Raw genomic sequence first — 15521 nt, forward strand, 5'->3', positions numbered from 1 at the left:
TGTATTGAATCTCGACGCAATTTGAGTGTCCCATCGTCATTAGGAGGCCGTAAGCCTTACAATTAACTATCATATTTGCGTCGGATTCGATAATCTAAACTCACAGGAGAACGACCATAAGGTGCCCGAGGCAGCAATAGACCCTTGGAGACAAGTCGGCTGGAGGACGATGTATTGGATCGCGACGCAATTTGAGTCTTCTAACGTCAATAGGTGGCGCTGAACGTTACAATTCACTATCATTTTTGCGTCGGATTCGAAAATCTAGACTCACAGGAGAACGACCAAAATGTGCCCGAGGCAGCAATAGACCCTTGGAGACAAGTCGGCTGGAGGACGATGTATTGGATCGCGACGCAATTTGAGTCTTCTATCGTCATTAGGAGGCGCTGAACGTTACAATTCACTATTATTTTTGCGTCGGATTCGAAAATCTATACTCACAGGAGAAGGACCATGTGGTGCCCGAGGCAGCGATATCCCCTTGGAGACAAGTAGGCTGGAGGCCGATGTATTGAATCTCGACGCAATTTGAGTTTTCCATCGTCATTACAAGGCCCTGAACGTTACAATTAACTATCATTTTTGCGTCGGATTCGAAAATCTAGACTCACAGGACAACGACCATAAGGTGCCCGAGGCAGCAATAGACCCTTGGAGACAAGTCGGCTGGAGGCCGATGTATTGAATCTCGAGATAATTTGAGTGTTCCATCGGCATTAGGAGGCCCTGAACGTTATAATTAACTATCATTTTTGCGTCGGATTCGATAATTAAACTCACAGGAGAACGACCATAAGGTGCCCGAGGCAGCAATAGACCCTTGGAGACAAGTCGGCTGGAGGCCGATGTATTGAATCTCGACGCAATTTGAGTGTTCCATCGTCATTACAAGGCCCTGAACGTTACAATTAACTATCATTTTTGCGTCGGATTCGAAAATCTAGACTCACAGGAGAACGACCATAAGGTGCCCGAGGCAGCAATAGACCCTTGGAGACAAGTCGGCTGGAGGACGATGTATTGAATCTCGACGCAATTTGAGTGTTCCATCGTCATTAGAAGGCCCTGAACGTTACAATTAACTATCATTTTTGCGTCGGATTCGAAAATCTAGACTCACAGGAGAACGACCATAAGGTGCCCGAGGCAGCAATAGACCCTTGGAGACAAGTCGGCTGGAGGCAGATGTATTGAATCTCGACGCAATTTGAGTGTTCCATCGTCATTAGAAGGCCCTGAACGTTACAATTAACTATCATTTTTGCGTCGGATTCGAAAATCTAGACTCACAGGACAACGACCATAAGGTGCCCGAGGCAGCAATAGACCCTTGGAGACAAGTCGGCTGGAGGCCGATGTATTGAATCTCGACGCAATTTGAGTGTTCCATCGTCATTACAAGGCCCTGAACGTTACAATTAACTATCATTTTTGCGTCGGATTCGAAAATCTAGACTCACAGGAGAACGACCATAAGGTGCCCGAGGCAGCAATAGACCCTTGGAGACAAGTCGGCTGGAGGACGATGTATTGGATCGGGACGCAATTTGAGTCTTCTATCGTCATTAGGAGGCGCTGAACGTTACAATTCACTATCATTTTTGCGTCGGATTCGAATATCTAGACTCACAGGAGAAGGACCATGTGGTGCCCGAGGCAGCGATATCCCCTTGGAGACAAGTAGGCTGGAGGCCGATGTATTGAATCTCGACGCAATTTGAGTGTTCCATCGTCATTAGAAGGCCCTGAACGTTACAATTAACTATAATTTTTGCGTCGGATTCGAAAATCTAGACTCACAGGACAACGACCATAAGGTGCCCGAGGCAGCAATAGACCCTTGGAGACAAGTCGGCTGGACGCCGATGTATTGAATCTCGACATAATTTGAGTGTTCCATCGGCATTAGGAGGCCCTGAACGTTATAATTAACTATCATTTTTGCGTCGGATTCGATAATTAAACTCACAGGAGAACGACCATAAGGTGCCCGAGGCAGCAATAGACCCTTGGAGACAAGTCGGCTGGAGGCCGATGTATTGAATCTCGACGCAATTTGAGTGTTCCATCGTCATTAAAAGGCCCTGAACGTTACAATTAACTATCATTTTTCCGTCGGATTCGAAAATCTAGACTCACAGGAGAACGACCATAAGGTGCCCGATGCAGCAATAGACCCTTGGAGACAAGTCGGCTGGAGGCCGATGTATTGAATCTCGACGCAATTTGAGTGTTCCATCGGCATTAGGAGGCCCTGAACGTCACAATTAACTATCATTTTTGCGTCGGGTTCGAAAATCTAGACTCACAGGAGAACGACCATAAGGTGCCCGAGGCAGCAATAGACCCTTGGAGACAAGTCGGCTGGAGGCCGATGTATTGAATCTCGACGCAATTTGAGTGTTCCATCGGCATTAGGAGGCCCTGAACGTTACAATTAACTATCATTTTAGCGTCGGGTTCGAAAATCTAGACTCACAGGAGAACGACCATAAGGTGCCCGAGGCAGCAATAGACCCTTGGAGACAAGTCGGCTGGAGGACGATGTATTGAATCTCGACGCAATTTGAGAGTTCCATCGTCATTAGGCGGCCCTGAACGTTACAATTAACTATCATTTTTGCGTCGGATTCGAAAATCTAGAATTACAAGAGAACGACCATAAAGTGCCCGAGGCAGCATTAGATCCTTGGAGACAAGTCGGCTGGAGGACAATGTATTGTATCTCGACGCAATTTGAGTGTTCCATCGTCATTAGAAGGCCCCGAACGTTACAATTCACTATCATTTTTGCATCGGATTCGAAAATCTAGACTCACAGGAGAACGACCATAAGGTGCCCGAGGCAGCAATAGACCCTTGGAGACAAGTCGGCTGGAGGACGATGTATTGGATCGGGACGCAATTTGAGTCTTCTATCGTCATTAGGAGGCGCTGAACGTTACAATTCACTATCATTTTTGCGTCGGATTCGAATATCTAGACTCACAGGAGAAGGACCATGTGGTGCCCGAGGCAGCGATATCCCCTTGGAGACAAGTAGGCTGGAGGCCGATGTATTGAATCTCGACGCAATTTGAGTGTTCCATCGTCATTAGAAGGCCCTGAACGTTACAATTAACTATAATTTTTGCGTCGGATTCGAAAATCTAGACTCACAGGACAACGACCATAAGGTGCCCGAGGCAGCAATAGACCCTTGGAGACAAGTCGGCTGGACGCCGATGTATTGAATCTCGACATAATTTGAGTGTTCCATCGGCATTAGGAGGCCCTGAACGTTATAATTAACTATCATTTTTGCGTCGGATTCGATAATTAAACTCACAGGAGAACGACCATAAGGTGCCCGAGGCAGCAATAGACCCTTGGAGACAAGTCGGCTGGAGGCCGATGTATTGAATCTCGACGCAATTTGAGTGTTCCATCGTCATTAAAAGGCCCTGAACGTTACAATTAACTATCATTTTTCCGTCGGATTCGAAAATCTAGACTCACAGGAGAACGACCATAAGGTGCCCGATGCAGCAATAGACCCTTGGAGACAAGTCGGCTGGAGGCCGATGTATTGAATCTCGACGCAATTTGAGTGTTCCATCGGCATTAGGAGGCCCTGAACGTCACAATTAACTATCATTTTTGCGTCGGGTTCGAAAATCTAGACTCACAGGAGAACGACCATAAGGTGCCCGAGGCAGCAATAGACCCTTGGAGACAAGTCGGCTGGAGGCCGATGTATTGAATCTCGACGCAATTTGAGTGTTCCATCGGCATTAGGAGGCCCTGAACGTTACAATTAACTATCATTTTAGCGTCGGGTTCGAAAATCTAGACTCACAGGAGAACGACCATAAGGTGCCCGAGGCCGCAATAGACCCTTGGAGACAAGTCGGCTGGAGGACGATGTATTGAATCTCGACGCAATTTGAGAGTTCCATCGTCATTAGGCGGACCTGAACGTTACAATTAACTATCATTTTTGCGTCGGATTCGAAAATCTAGAATTACAAGAGAACGACCATAAAGTGCCCGAGGCAGCATTAGATCCTTGGAGACAAGTCGGCTGGAGGACGATGTATTGTATCTCGACGCAATTTGAGTGTTCCATCGTCATTAGAAGGCCCCGAACGTTACAATTCACTATCATTTTTGCGTCGGATTCGAAAATCTAGACTCACAGGAGAACGACCATAAGGTGCCCGAGGCAGCAATAGACCCTTGGAGACAAGTCGGCTGGAGGACGATGTATTGGATCGCGACGCAATTTGAGTCTTCTATCGTCATTAGGAGGCGCTGAACGTTACAATTCACTATCATTTTTGCGTCGGATTCGAAAATCTAGACTCACAGGAGAAGGATCATATTGTGCCCGAGACAGCAATATCCCCTTGGAGACAAGTCGGCTGGAGGACGATGTATTGAATCTCGACGCAATTTGAGTGTCCCATCGTCATTAGGAGGCCGTAAGCCTTACAATTAACTATCATTTTTGCGTCGGATTCGATAATCTAAACTCACAGGAGAACGACCATAAGGTGCCCGAGGCAGCAATAGTCCCTTGGAGACAAGTCGGCTGGAGGACAATGTATTGGATCGCGACGCAATTTGAGTCTTCTATCGTCATTAGGTGGCGCTGAACGTTACAATTCACTATCATTTTTGCGTCGGATTCGAAAATCTAGACTCACAGGAGAACGACCATAATGTGCCCGAGGCAGCAATAGACCCTTGGAGACAAGTCGGCTGGAGGACGATGTATTGGATCGCGACGCAATTTGAGTCTTCTATCGTCATTAGGAGGCGCTGAACGTTACAATTCACTATTATTTTTGCGTCGGATTCGAAAATCTATACTCACAGGAGAAGGACCATGTGGTGCCCGAGGCAGCGATATCCCCTTGGAGACAAGTAGGCTGGAGGCCGATGTATTGAATCTCGACGCAATTTGAGTTTTCCATCGTCATTAGAAGGCCCTGAACGTTACAATTAACTATCATTTTTGCGTCGGATTCGAAAATCTAGACTCACAGGACAACGACCATAAGGTGCCCGAGGCAGCAATAGACCCTTGGAGACAAGTCGGCTGGAGGCCGATGTATTGAATCTCGACGCAATTTGAGTGTTCCATCGTCATTAAAAGTCCCTGAACGTTACAATTAACTATCATTTTTCCGTCGGATTCGAAAATCTAGACTCACAGGAGAACGACCATAAGGTGCCCGATGCAGCAATAGACCCTTGGAGACAAGTCGGCTGGAGGCCGATGTATTGAATCTCGACGCAATTTGAGTGTTCCATCGGCATTAGGAGGCCCTGAACGTCACAATTAACTATCATTTTTGCGTCGGGTTCGAAAATCTAGACTCACAGGAGAACGACCATAAGGTGCCCGAGGCAGCAATAGACCCTTGGAGACAAGTCGGCTGGAGGCCGATGTATTGAATATCGACGCAATTTGAGTGTTCCATCGGCATTAGGAGGCCCTGAACGTTACAATTAACTATCATTTTAGCGTCGGGTTCGAAAATCTAGACTCACAGGAGAACGACCATAAGGTGCCCGAGGCAGCAATAGACCCTTGGAGACAAGTCGGCTGGAGGACGATGTATTGAATCTCGACGCAATTTGAGTGTTCCATCGGCATTAGGAGGCCCTGAACGTTATAATTAACTATCATTTTTGCGTCGGATTCGATAATCTAAACTCACAGGAGAACGACCATAAGGTGCCCGAGGCAGCAATAGACCCTTGGAGACAAGTCGGCTGGAGGACGATGTATTGAATCTCGACGCAATTTGAGTGTTCCATCGTCATTAGAAGGCCCTAAACGTTACAATTAACTATCATTTTTGCGTCGGATTCGAAAATGTAGACTCACAGGACAACGACCATAAGGTGCCCGAGGCAGCAATAGACCCTTGGAGACAAGTCGGCTGGAGGCCGATATATTGAATCTCGACGCAATTTGAGTGTTCCATCGTCATTACAAGGCCCTGAACGTTACAATTAACTATCATTTTTGCGTCGGATTCGAAAATCTAGACTCACAGGAGAACGTTCATAAGGTGCCCGAGGCAGCAATAGACCCTTGGAGACAAGTCGGCTGGAGGACGATGTATTGAATCTCGACGCAATTTGAGTGTTCCATCGTCATTACAAGGCCCTGAACGTTACAATTAACTATCATTTTTCCGTCGGATTCGAAAATCTAGACTCACAGGAGAACGACCATAAGGTGCCCGAGGCAGCAATAGACCCTTGGAGACAAGTCGGCTGGAGGACGATGTATTGGATCGCGACGCAATTTGAGTCTTCTATCGTCATTAGGAGGCGCTGAACGTTACAATTCACTATCATTTTTGCGTCGGATTCGAAAATCTAGACTCACAGGAAAAGGACCATGTGGTGCCCGAGGCAGCGATATCCCCTTGGAGACAAGTAGGCTGGAGGCCGATGTATTGAATCTCGACGCAATTTGAGTGTTCCATCGTCATTACAAGGCCCTGAACGTTACAATTAACTATCATTTTTGCGTCGGATTCGAAAATCTAGACTCACAGGAAAACGACCATAAGGTGCCCGAGGCAGCAATAGACCCTTGGAGACAAGTCGGCTGGAGGCCGATGTATTGAATCTCGACGCAATTTGAGTGTTCCATCGTCATTACAAGGCCCTGAACGTTACAATTAACTATCATTTTTGCGTCGGATTCGAAAATCTAGACTCACAGGAGAACGACCATAAGGTGCCCGAGGCAGCAATAGACCCTTGGAGACAAGTCGGCTGGAGGACGATGTATTGAATCTCGACGAAATTTGAGTGTTCCATCGTCATTAGAAGACCCTGAACGTTACAATTAACTATCATTTTTGCGTCGGATTCGAAAATCTAGACTCACAGGAGAACGACCATAAGGTGCCCGAGGCAGCAATAGACCCTTGGAGACAAGTCGGCTGGAGGCAGATGTATTGAATCTCGACGCAATTTGAGTGTTCCATCGTCATTAGAAGGCCCTGAACGTTACAATTAACTATCATTTTTGCGTCGGATTCGAAAATCTAGACTCACAGGACAACGACCATACGGTGCCCGAGGCAGCAATAGACCCTTGGAGACAAGTCGGCTGGAGGCCGATGTATTGAATCTCGACGCAATTTGAGTGTTCCATCGTCATTACAAGGCCCTGAACGTTACAATTAACTATCATTTTTCCGTCGGATTCGAAAATCTAGACTCACAGGAGAACGACCATAAGGTGCCCGAGGCAGCAATAGACCCTTGGAGACAAGTCGGCTGGAGGACGATGTATTGGATCGCGACGCAATTTGAGTCTTCTATCGTCATTAGGAGGCGCTGAACGTTACAATTCACTATCATTTTTGCGTCGGGTTCGAAAATCTAGACTCACAGGAGAAGGACCATGTGGTGCCCGAGGCAGCGATATCCCCTTGGAGACAAGTAGGCTGGAGGCCGATGTATTGAATCTCGACGCAATTTGAGTGTTCCATCGTCATTAGAAGGCCCTGAACGTTACAATTAACTATCATATTTGCGTCGGATTCGAAAATCTAGACTCACAGGACAACGACCATAAGGTGCCCGAGGCAGCAATAGACCCTTGGAGACAAGTCGGCTGGAGGCCGATGTATTGAATCTCGACATAATTTGAGTGTTCCATCGGCATTAGGAGGCCCTGAACGTTATAATTAACTATCATTTTTGCGTCGGATTCGATAATTAAACTCACAGGAGAACGACCATAAGGTGCCCGAGGCAGCAATAGACCCTTGGAGACAAGTCGGCTGGAGGCCGATGTATTGAATCTCGACGCAATTTGAGTGTTCCATCGTCATTACAAGGCCCTGAACGTTACAATTAACTATCATTTTTGCGTCGGATTCGAAAATCTAGACTCACAGGAGAACGACCATAAGGTGCCCGAGGCAGCAATAGACCCTTGGAGACAAGTCGGCTGGAGGCCGATGTATTGAATCTCGACGCAATTTGAGTGTTCCATCGTCATTACTAGGCCCTGAACGTTACAATTAACTATCATTTTTGCGTCGGATTCGAAAATCTAGACTCACAGGACAACGACCATAAGGTGCCCGAGGCAGCAATAGACCCTTGGAGACAAGTCGGCTGGAGGCCGATGTATTGAATCTCGACGCAATTTGAGTGTTCCATCGTCATTACAAGGCCCTGAACGTTACAATTAACTATCATTTTTCCGTCGGATTCGAAAATCTAGACTCACAGGAGAACGACCATAAGGTGCCCGAGGCAGCAATAGACCCTTGGAGACAAGTCGGCTGGAGGACGATGTATTGGATCGCGACGCAATTTGAGTCTTCTATCGTCATTAGGAGGCGCTGAACGTTACAATTCACTATCATTTTTGCGTCGGGTTCGAAAATCTAGACTCACAGGAGAAGGACCATGTGGTGCCCGAGGCAGCGATATCCCCTTGGAGACAAGTAGGCTGGAGGCCGATGTATTGAATCTCGACGCAATTTGAGTGTTCCATCGTCATTAGAAGGCCCTGAACGTTACAATTAACTATCATATTTGCGTCGGATTCGAAAATCTAGACTCACAGGACAACGACCATAAGGTGCCCGAGGCAGCAATAGACCCTTGGAGACAAGTCGGCTGGAGGCCGATGTATTGAATCTCGACATAATTTGAGTGTTCCATCGGCATTAGGAGGCCCTGAACGTTATAATTAACTATCATTTTTGCGTCGGATTCGATAATTAAACTCACAGGAGAACGACCATAAAGTGCCCGAGGCAGCAATAGACCCTTGGAGACAAGTCGGCTGGAGGCCGATGTATTGAATCTCGACGCAATTTGAGTGTTCCATCGTCATTACAAGGCCCTGAACGTTACAATTAACTATCATTTTTGCGTCGGATTCGAAAATCTAGACTCACAGGAGAACGACCATAAGGTGCCCGAGGCAGCAATAGACCCTTGGAGACAAGTCGGCTGGAGGCCGATGTATTGAATCTCGACGCAATTTGAGTGTTCCATCGTCATTACTAGGCCCTGAACGTTACAATTAACTATCATTTTTGCGTCGGATTCGAAAATCTAGACTCACAGGACAACGACCATAAGGTGCCCGAGGCAGCAATAGACCCTTGGAGACAAGTCGGCTGGAGGCCGATGTATTGAATCTCGACGCAATTTGAGTGTTCCATCGTCATTACAAGGCCCTGAACGTTACAATTAACTATCATTTTTGCGTCGGATTCGAAAATCTAGACTCACAGGAGAACGACCATAAGGTGCCCGAGGCAGCAATAGACCCTTGGAGACAAGTCGGCTGGAGGACGATGTATTGGATCGCGACGCAATTTGAGTCTTCTATCGTCATTAGGAGGCGCTGAACGTTACAATTCACTATCATTTTTGCGTCGGATTCGAAAATCTAGACTCACAGGAGAAGGACCATGTGGTGCCCGAGGCAGCGATATCCCCTTGGAGACAAGTAGGCTGGAGGCCGATGTATTGAATCTCGACGCAATTTGAGTGTTCCATCGGCATTAGGAGGCCCTGAACGTCACAATTAACTATCATTTTTGCGTCGGGTTCGAAAATCTAGACTCACAGGAGAATGACCATAAGGTGCCCGAGGCAGCAATAGACCCTTGGAGACAAGTCGGCTGGAGGCCGATGTATTGAATCTCGACGCAATTTGAGTGTTCCATCGGCATTAGGAGGCCCTGAACGTTACAATTAACTATCATTTTAGCGTCGGGTTCGAAAATCTAGACTCACAGGAGAACGACCATAAGGTGCCCGAGGCAGCAATAGACCCTTGGAGACAAGTCGGCTGGAGGACGATGTATTGGATCGCGACGCAATTTGAGGCTTCTATCGTCATTAGGAGGCGCTGAACGTTACAATTCACTATCATTTTTGCGCCGGATTCGAAAATCTAGACTCACAGGAGAACGACCATAATGTGCCCGAGGCAGCAATAGACCCTTGGAGACAAGTCGGCTGGAGGACGATGTATTGGATCGCGACGCAATTTGAGTCTTCTATCGTCATTAGGAGGCGCTGAACGTCACAATTCACTATTATTTTTGCGTCGGATTCGAAAATCTATACTCACAGGAGAAGGACCATGTGGTGCCCGAGGCAGCGATATCCCCTTGGAGACAAGTAGGCTGGAGGCCGATGTATTGAATCTCGACGCAATTTGAGTTTTCCATCGTCATTAGAAGGCCCTGAACGTTACAATTAACTATCATTTTTGCGTCGGATTCGAAAATCTAGAATTACAACAGAACGACCATAAAGTGCCCGAGGCAGCATTAGATCCTTGGAGACAAGTCGGCTGGAGGACGATGTATTGAATCTCGACGCAATTTGAGTGTCCCATCGTCATTAGGAGGCCCTAAGCCTTACAATTAACGATCATTTTTGCGTCGGATTCGATATTCTAAACTCACAGGAGAACGACCATAAGGTGCCCGAGGCAGCAATAGACCCTTGGAGACAAGTCGGCTGGAGGCCGATGTATTGAATCTCGACGCAATTTGAGTGTTCCATCGGCATTAGGAAGCCCTGAACGTTACAATTAACTATCATTTTTGCGTCGGATTCGAAAATCTAGACTCACAGGAGAACGACCATAAGGTGCCCGAGGCAGCAATAGACCCTTGGAGACAAGTCGGCTGGAGGACGATGTATTGGATCGCGACGCAATTTGAGTCTTCTATCGTCATTAGGAGGCGCTGAACGTTACAATTCACTATCATTTTTGCGTCGGATTCGAAAATCTAGACTCACAGGAGAAGGACCATGTGGTGCCCGAGGCAGCGATATCCCCTTGGAGACAAGTAGGCTGGAGGCCGATGTATTGAATCTCGACATAATTTGAGTGTTCCATCGGCATTAGGAGGCCCTGAACGTTACAATTAACTATCATTTTTGCGTCGGACTCGAAAATCTAGACTCACAGGAGAACGACCATAAGGTGCCCGAGGCAGCAATAGACCCTTGGAGACAAGTCGGCTGGAGGACGATGTATTGAATCTCGACGCAATTTGAGTGTTCCATCGTCATTAGAAGGCCCTGAACGTTACAATTAACTATCATTTTTGCGTCGGATTCGAAAATCTAGACTCACAGGAGAACGACCATAAGGTGCCCGAGGCAGCAATAGACCCTTGGAGACAAGTCGGCTGGAGGCAGATGTATTGAATCTCGACGCAATTTGAGTGTTCCATCGTCATTAGAAGGCCCTGAACGTTACAATTAACTATCATTTTTGCGTCGGATTCGAAAATCTAGACTCACAGGAGAAGGACCATGTGGTGCCCGAGGCAGCGATATCCCCTTGGAGACAAGTCGGCTGGAGGCCGATGTATTGAATCTCTCCGCAATTTGAGTGTTCCATCGTCATTACAAGGCCCTGAACGTTACAATTAACTATCATTTTTGCGTCGGATTCGAAAATCTAGACTCACAGGAGAACGACCATAAGGTGCCCGAGGCAGCAATAGACCCTTGGAGACAAGTCGGCTGGAGGCCGATGTATTGAATCTCGACATAATTTGAGTGTTCCATCGGCATTAGGAGGCCCTGAACATTATAATTAACTATCATTTTTGCGTCGGATTCGATAATCTAAACTCACAGGAGAACGACCATAAGGTGCCCGAGGCAGCAATAGACCCTTGGAGACAAGTCGGCTGGAGGCCGATGTATTGAATCTCGACGCAATTTGAGTGTTCCATCGTCATTAAAAGGCCCTGAACGTTACAATTAACTATCATTTTTCCGTCGGATTCGAAAATCTAGACTCACAGGAGAACGACCATAAGGTGCCCGATGCAGCAATAGACCCTTGGAGACAAGTCGGCTGGAGGCCGATGTATTGAATCTCGACGCAATTTGAGTGTTCCATCGGCATTAGGAGGCCCTGAACGTCACAATTAACTATCATTTTTGCGTCGGGTTCGAAAATCTAGACTCACAGGAGAACGACCATAAGGTGCCCGAGGCAGCAATAGACCCTTGGAGACAAGTCGGCTGGAGGCCGATGTATTGAATCTCGACGCAATTTGAGTGTTCCATCGGCATTAGGAGGCCCTGAACGTTACAATTAACTATCATTTTAGCGTCGGGTTCGAAAATCTAGACTCACAGGAGAACGACCATAAGGTGCCCGAGGCAGCAATAGACCCTTGGAGACAAGTCGGCTGGAGGACGATGTATTGAATCTCGACGCAATTTGAGTGTCCCATCGTCATTAGGCGGCCCTAAGCCTTACAATTAACTATCATTTTTGTGTCGGATTCGAAAATCTAGAATTACAAGAGAACGACCATAAAGTGCCCGAGGCAGCATTAGATCCTTGGAGACAAGTCGGCTGGAGGACCATGTATTGTATCTCGACGCAATTTGAGTGTTCCATCGTCATTAGAAGGCCCTGAACGTTACAATTCACTATCATTTTTGCGTCGGATTCGAAAATCTAGACTCACAGGAGAACGACCATAAGGTGCCCGAGGCAGCAATAGACCCTTGGAGACAAATTGGCTGGAGGACGATGTATTGGATCGCGACGCAATTTGAGTCTTCTATCGTCATTAGGAGGCGCTGAACGTTACAATTCACTATCGTTTTTGCGTCGGATTCGAAAATCTAGACTCACAGGAGAAGGATCATATTGTGCCCGAGACAGCTATATCCCCTTGGAGACAAGTCGGCTGGAGGACGATGTATTGAATCTCGACGCAATTTGAGTGTCCCATCGTCATTAGGAGGCCCTAAGCCTTACAATTAACTATCATTTTTGTGTCGGATTCGATAATCTAAACTCACAGGAGAACGACCATAAGGTGCCCGAGGCAGCAATAGACCCTTGGAGACAAGTCGGCTGGAGGACGATGTATTGAATCTCGACGCAATTTGAGTGTTCCATCGTCATTACAAGGCCCTGAACGTTACAATTAACTATCATTTTTTCGTCGGATTCGATAATTAAACTCACAGGAGAACGACCATAAGGTGCCCGAGGCAGCAATAGACCCTTGGAGACAAGTCGGCTGGAGGCCGATGTATTGAATCTCGACGCAATTTGAGTGTTCCATCGTCATTACAAGGCCCTGAACGTTACAATTAACTATCATTTTTGCGTCGGACTCGAAAATCTAGACTCACAGGAGAACGACCATAAGGTGCCCGAGGCAGCAATAGACCCTTGGAGACAAGTCGGCTGGAGGACGATGTATTGAATCTCGACGCAATTTGAGTGTTCCATCGTCATTACAAGGCCCTGAACGTTACAATTAACTATCATTTTTGCGTCGGATTCGATAATTAAACTCACAGGAGAACGACCATAAGGTGCCCGAGGCAGCAATAGACCCTTGGAGACAAGTCGGCTGGAGGCCGATGTATTGAATCTCGACGCAATTTGAGTGTTCCATCGTCATTACAAGGCCCTGAACGTTACAATTAACTATCATTTTTGCGTCGGACTCGAAAATCTAGACTCACAGGAGAACGACCATAAGGTGCCCGAGGCAGCAATAGACCCTTGGAGACAAGTCGGCTGGAGGCCGATGTATTGAATCTCGACGCAATTTGAGTGTTCCATCGTCATTAGAAGGCCCTGAACGTTACAATTAACTATCATTTTTGCGTCGGATTCGAAAATCTAGACTCACAGGAGAACGACCATAAGGTGCCCGAGGCAGCAATAGACCCTTGGAGACAAGTCGGCTGGAGGCAGATGTATTGAATCTCGACGCAATTTGAGTGTTCCATCGTCATTAGAAGGCCCTGAACGTTACAATTAACTATCATTTTTGCGTCGGATTCGAAAATCTAGACTCACAGGACAACGACCATAAGGTGCCCGAGGCAGCAATAGACCCTTGGAGACAAGTCGGCTGGAGGCCGATGTATTGAATCTCGACGCAATTTGAGTGTTCCATCGTCATTACAAGGCCCTGAACGTTACAATTAACTATCATTTTTGCGTCGGATTCGAAAATCTAGACTCACAGGAGAACGACCATAAGGTGCCCGAGGCAGCAATAGACCCTTGGAGACAAGTCGGCTGGAGGACGATGTATTGGATCGCGACGCAATTTGAGTCTTCTATCGTCATTAGGAGGCGCTGAACGTTACAATTCACTATCATTTTTGCGTCGGATTCGAAAATCTAGACTCACAGGAGAAGGACCATGTGGTGCCCGAGGCAGCGATATCCCCTTGGAGACAAGTAGGCTGGAGGCCGATGTATTGAATCTCGACGCAATTTGAGTGTTCCATCGTCATTAGAAGGCCCTGAACGTTACAATTAACTATCATTTTTGCGTCGGATTCGAAAATCTAGACTCACAGGACAACGACCATAAGGTGCCCGAGGCAGCAATAGACCCTTGGAGACAAGTCGGCTGGAGGCCGATGTATTGAATCTCGACATAATTTGAGTGTTCCATCGGCATTAGGAGGCCCTGAACGTTATAATTAACTATCATTTTTGCGTCGGATTCGATAATCTAAACTCACAGGAGAACGACCATAAGGTGCCCGAGGCAGCAATAGACCCTTGGAGACAAGTCGGCTGGAGGCCGATGTATTGAATCTCGACGCAATTTGAGTGTTCCATCGTCATTAAAAGGCCCTGAACGTTACAATTAACTATCATTTTTCCGTCGGATTCGAAAATCTAGACTCACAGGAGAACGATTATAAGGTGCCCGATGCAGCAATAGACCCTTGGAGACAAGTCGGCTGGAGGCCGATGTATTGAATCTCGACGCAATTTGAGTGTTCCATCGGCATTAGGAGGCCCTGAACGTCACAATTAACTATCATTTTTGCGTCGGGTTCGAAAATCTAGACTCACAGGAGAACGACCATAAGGTGCCCGAGGCAGCAATAGACCCTTGGAGACAAGTCGGCTGGAGGCCGATGTATTGAATCTCGACGCAATTTGAGTGTTCCATCGGCATTAGGAGGCCCTGAACGTTACAATTAACTATCATTTTAGCGTCGGGTTCGAAAATCTAGACTCACAGGAGAACGACCATAAGGTGCCCGAGGCAGCAATAGACCCTTGGAGACAAGTCGGCTGGAGGCCGAAGTATTGAATCTCGACGCAATTTGAGTGTTCCATCGTCATTACAAGGCCCTGAACGTTACAATTAACTATCATTTTTGCGTCGGATTCGAAAATCTAGACTCACAGGAGAATGACCATAAGGTGCCCGAGGCAGCAATAGACCCTTGGAGACAAGTCGGCTGGAGGACGATGTATTGGATCGCGACGCAATTTGAGTCTTCTATCGTCATTAGGAGGCGCTGAACGTTACAATTCACTATCATTTTTGCGTCGGATTCGAAAATCTAGACTCACAGGAGAAGGACCATGTCGTGCCCGAGGCAGCGATATCCCCTTGGAGACAAGTAGGCTGGAGGCCGATGTATTGAATCTCGACGCAATTTGAGTGTTCCATCGGCATTAGGAGGCCCTGAACGTC

This window comes from Schistocerca serialis, chromosome 11 (genome assembly GCF_023864345.2).
Source record: "Schistocerca serialis cubense isolate TAMUIC-IGC-003099 chromosome 11, iqSchSeri2.2, whole genome shotgun sequence".
Classification (NCBI taxonomy): Eukaryota; Metazoa; Arthropoda; class Insecta; order Orthoptera; family Acrididae; genus Schistocerca; species Schistocerca serialis.